Source organism: Eumetopias jubatus, unplaced genomic scaffold, assembly GCF_037043125.1.
Source record: "Eumetopias jubatus isolate StellerSeaLion01/CBP00866 unplaced genomic scaffold, mEumJub1_p1.0 scaffold_3, whole genome shotgun sequence".
Classification (NCBI taxonomy): domain Eukaryota; kingdom Metazoa; phylum Chordata; class Mammalia; order Carnivora; family Otariidae; genus Eumetopias; species Eumetopias jubatus.
Window position 1 is genome coordinate 40,788,158 of NW_028274809.1, and position 5,582 is coordinate 40,793,739.

Below are 5,582 nucleotides of genomic sequence, written 5' to 3' on the forward strand. Positions count from 1 at the left end.
CTTAATGTGTCTTCACATAAATAATCTTTGTGATTAACTGAAGGTTTCAATTCCCTTTTGAAAATGTACTGACTGAAGAACCATGACTACTAAGCACCTTTCTTCTGCTCCACACCTGTTGGACCTCTTCCTTCTCCTGATGAAACCACTGCTAGATATTGCAGATGAGGTCTTAGGAGGTCTTTTTCTGTGAAGTTGGAACATAGATCAGCAAACTACAGGAAAGAATTTCCTTCCATCATACAGTGGTTGCATATGTTTTAACTTGAAATAAAATTTTTAAGGTATGCGTACATTTGTTTATGCTTCCTGCTTTAAACTACTTCAATTAACTGACCAAATAATTATCTCAATCAAGTAAGATAAGATGGTTCCTATTATAGAGGTATTATGAATTTGGCATAAAACAGCTCTTTTTAAGTATAGCATGGTAATGGCACTGCAAATTATATTTTTATCTCAATATTTTAAACGTGTTTTTAATTCCTCTAAATCAGAATTTTTCTTATTCAGAAACTATATATAAAGAAAATTCCAAGTGCAAAAAAATAACAGGACAGGAGAGACTGAACTTATATTTGCCGAGATTTTGGAGGCATGTTAAAACTACCTACAACTTCTGGTGTCATATCTAAAAATCCATTGTCTATCCTAAAGTCACATATAATAAACCTTATTGCTGAACCTGATTGAAGCCCATTGACTCAAATGATACTATCCTCCCCAGAATTTGGAAAATTCTGCTATTAAAGATTAATTCCATTCTTTTATAAGTCTTTCTGTTATGAATGAGAAATAAATGAATCTGAGCTTTGAAGTTGGTGAACAGATGAAAGCTCCTAGAGCATGGTGTGCTGGGAAGGGCACAGAACCCACACTCCCCACCTCTCCATACCTTGCTATTTGTGTGTCTTCCATTTGTCTGCACTTGAGTTGTATGCTTTATAATAAACTAGCAAATGGTTCTTCCGATACTATATACTTGGCAAGGCATGTTGGTTTGAGTATGGGTATCTCAAAAGAAACCTCAGCTCTCACCATTAACAGGCTCTGTGGCTCTGCTTTCTCATCCGTTGTGAATCAATGTCAGGAAGTTTGTATTTAAGATGCTGAAGCTGTATTGTATGGAGGAGCCAAAAATATGAGCCGGATTCTCTACTGTGTCAGAAACATGCGTTTTAGAACCAAGTTTGGAAATGCTCTCAAGCTGGAAGTGTCTTTGTGAGCAACATTAACAGATCAAGTGTCTTTGTGAGCAACATTAACAGATCCCATGTCCAATTTCCCATGGGAATTACTGTAGAGAATTTTGCTGCAGAACATAAAAGTAGCAGAAAAGAATGTAACAAATATGCCCTGTAATCACAGCAGAGTGGAAAGCTGCTAATGATGCTGGTTACTTTAATAATGAGAAGTTACCAACTGAGGTGAGGACAGAAAAAGGAATACAGGCAGTGCAAGTAGATGAGCCTGCTGGGCTCCGAACAAGCCTGGAGCAGTTAAATAAACTTCCTCCAGTATTCATGAAAGAAGGGACCATCACTTCAGGGAGTGCACTGGGAATATCTGGCACTTTCAAAGCTAGTGAATTGCCGGCAAAGAAACAACGTCACACCACTGGCAAGAATTATGGGCTATTTTGTGTCTGGATGTGATCCCTTGATCATGGATATTGGGCTTGTCCCTGCTATCAATGAGGCAGTAAATAAAACAAGACTGGACCTTAAGGAGATGGATATGGTAGAGGTGAATGAAGCTTTTGCCCTCTAGCACTTGACAGTCGAGAATATCGCGACCCAAGTAAAACCAATGTGAATAGAGGAGCCATTGCTTTGAGTGAGCCATTGAGAGGATCTGGATATAGATTATTGCATACCTGGTTCATGAATTAAGATGTGGTAGTGGAAAATATGCTACCAGATGAGCTGCTTTGGAGGGGTGGCTGAGGTATGACACTCCTCATTCAGACAGAGCACAGCCTGACGAGAATAAGGGTTCTACCAAGGGCCTTTGGTGCTTTACTTGGCCACATAAAAACAGGTAAAGATGTATTTATCATAAGAAGAGCTCAGGCCAGAAATAAGGCTTCTCAAATTTGCACCAGTGAAATATACATTTCTTAACTAAAATATAATTGTAGAAGGCCTTAAAAGAAATTGTATTCCTGTATAACCACCATGCATGCTCTAGATAATATGATTAAAAAGAAATTGAAAAAATTTTGCTTTCACTTCCAAAACTAAGTACAAACATAAATAAATCAACGAATAAAAACCTCTATGAGAAATTCCCAAAATTTTGTGTATTTTTTTTTTACACTTTGTACTTTACTATGTAACATTCTGTTAACATTCTTTAACAGAAACAAGTGAGGAAGCAGCAAACCCTAGGCATATTGGACCTGGCTTGGGACTTTCAGCCAGGCCTTGGTAGTGCTAGAAGCTTACCTAGCACTCACAGGTCTTTGCGTCTCATTTTGAACATAAAATTTTTCACAGAACCTTAAAATTAGGTAAGACCACTCTGTAACCATCATGGATAAAGACAAAAATGAGGCCACTCTCTAATCATGTGTGAGCATAGACAAAGCATTGTCCAAGTAGCAGCATACCAACCTACCAGGTATAACCCTTCCCCAGTTACTATGAGCAACTGCTGTTTCTTTTCTTTTTTCTTTTTTAAGATTTTATTCATGAGAGAGAGAGAGAGAGAGAGGCAGAGGCAGAGGGAGAAGCAGGTTCCCCATGGAGCAGGGAGCCCGGTGTGGGACTCAGTCCCAGGACCCCGGGATCATGACCTGAGCGGAAGGCAGATGCTTAACCGACTGAGCCACCCAGGCACCTGCAACTGCTGTTTCTCAATTAATTATAACATTGAGCCTCACTTTAGTATCCATTCCACAGATGAGATTTTTTGAGATAATCATAGAATTGCCCCCACCTCCTGATAGTAGACAAACCAGCCCAAAGTCCTGTTTCCTTAAAACTCTTCACCGAATAACTCAACCAAAACCTAAATTGTATAATAGGCTCTTTTTAATACCCTCTGTGATAGTTAATTTTATGTGTCAACTTCTTTGGGCTAAGGGATACCCAGATAGTTGGTAAAATATTATTTCTGGGCATGTCTCTATAATCCACCATTCTGTCTTGTCTCTTTCGTCCTTTGGTTCTGTTTCTCTTGGGAACTCTAATACACCTTCTTACCAAGACACTGCACATTTCTCCATGCCTTTCTCTCTGTGAACAAGAATAAACCCAGGTGTTTTCCTGATGGTCTTTGGCTGATGAGCACTAACACAAAAAAGAAGAAATAGATTGCAAGTGTTTAAAGACTTGGTTAGAATGGGGAAATATATTATCTAAATCTTAGAGAATGCAGTGCAGGAAGATGGAAATAATAGGCAGCAGAGATCAAATTTCTCTGCTCCTAGAATATTACATAGTACCACATTAGAGTGTATTGTGACTTATTGATTATATTATCCAATTCAATAAAAGTATGGTGAATAGATGCAGGAAAGCTGTTTCTGTTTGTTCTGTTTAAATTACAATTAAGTTTCCAGCTGGAGATCTCCAAAACATAGTAGAACCCTCGCAGGGATGGTATTTGCCTTGTTCTATTTTGGGATTTTTAGCAACATCACCTTATAGCAACAGCTGTTCAGAGTGCTGAGATTGGTATGAATTTTTCTTCTACTGCTGGCAAGTTGAAAAGCTGTAAAGTATTTTCAGTTCATTTCAGGTTCAGGTATCCCTAGGAGCAATTGCCTTCATGAAATCAGAAGGGAAGATTATAAAACAGAGATTCAGAAACTAAATGCAAACTGCTGTTGGTTAGAAATTCCAACTGGGACTTTATTGCCAAACACGAGACATTAGAAGATCAGTAACTAAATTAGTCAGAGTAAACATCCTGAGGTGTAAAGCTAGTTCAGCTCACTGAGCTCACAATAAGACACAGGGTTAGTAGTAAGGCTGAGGAAAGACCTAAATAAATATGGACAAATTCAGTATGTTTCTATATTGAAGGGCATGGTTTGAAAAAATATATATATATTAGAAAAATAAAATCAGCTCTACAGATGTAGAATAGAATTTTTGGAATGTTTTTGCTCTTGATTAGAAATATATGTAATTTGAGGGCTACTAAAGGAATCTCATGAAAATTATTGTTCAGATAATTCATCTTAATAATCATACAAGGAAAATTTAGATCTTCTATGGCACTATTGATTGAAATGAGCACGTATTACTACATCTTTCTCCTTTTCTTCTTTCCTTTCTCTTTTTTATACTATGTATCTTCTTTCTAAATCCTCAAATTTAAAAATGTTTACTGTTAATAATGTACGTTCCAAAAATTGCAACAACCACAATTTTATATTTGGTGACTTTTCTCAAATGAACTTACTTTTGTAACCAACACTCAGATCAAAAGATAGAACATTACCAGCACCACATCTCCCCATCTAGTGACTGTTTCTTTCTAGTGATTTTTTAATATCTAGAATACAGGTACTTAAAAAAGAAAGTCACCTCTGCTGAAACCAAGATGGATACCTATAATAATAATACTGTTATACTGCAGTGGCAGCAGTAATACAGTATGCGTCATCTCTATTCAGTGGTCCTATATGAATATAAGTCTTATAGGATAACTGAAATTTCAAGCATCTGAATTTCACTTTTTTTAAACATTGAATTTTTTTTCAAAACTATAGGCCATGATAGTCAGTTTGAACCTTATCCCAAAAGCAGTGGAAAGCCACTAAAGAGAGTTCTTGAATAGAAAGGCATCAGTACACTTTTTTTTTTTAATTAGGAAAAACAAGACTGTCATGCCTCTAGATAATACATTAATAAGAATCAAGTAGGGTTAGAGTCCAGAAAATTAATTTAGAAAGTAAGGAATTAGTCCACTAGATAAATTATAAAATTTTGAACTAAGGATGTCTTAGTTAGGTTGAAGGTAATAGAAAGTATGTAGCAATAAATGAAAAGAGGACTAATCATGTCTAAGTGACTGATTTAATGAGATTCTGGGGGACAAAGTCAATCTCAAGTTTTGGCTTGGTGGATGGTCATATCATTTAATAACAAGAAATACAGAGGAAGAAGTAATAGCTAAAGGCTAATTTTCCCCCATTTCATTGCAGAGTGAAAATCCTCCTGACTCTCCCTTTAATTTTCTTAAAAAAAAAAAAAAGCTGACGTGACAGTCACATTATAAAATCCTTCACAACAGAAGTATCTTATCAAAAAAGAAAATGTGGTACACACACACAATGGAATATTACTCAGCTATCAAAAAGAATGAAATCTTGCCATTTGCAACGACATGGATAGAGCTGGGGGTATTATGCTAAGTGAAATAAGTCAGCCAGAGAAAGACAAATATCATATGATTTCACTCATATGTGGAATTAAGAAAACAGATGAAAGGAAAAATAAGATGAAAACAGAGAGAAACAAACCATCAGAGACTCTCACCTATAGGAAACAAACTGAGAATTCCTGGAGGGGAGGTGGTAGAGAGAATGGGGTAACTGGGTGATGGGCATTAAGGAGGGCACTTGATAT

The 5,582-nt window shown here is 36.6% G+C and overlaps 1 pseudogene; it reads left to right on the plus strand.

Annotated features, from left to right (window-relative positions):
- The first annotated feature begins 937 nt into the window (after positions 1–937).
- Positions 938–1,924, plus strand: LOC114222934 (3-ketoacyl-CoA thiolase, mitochondrial pseudogene; annotated as a pseudogene).
- The last annotated feature ends 3,658 nt before the right edge of the window (positions 1,925–5,582 follow it).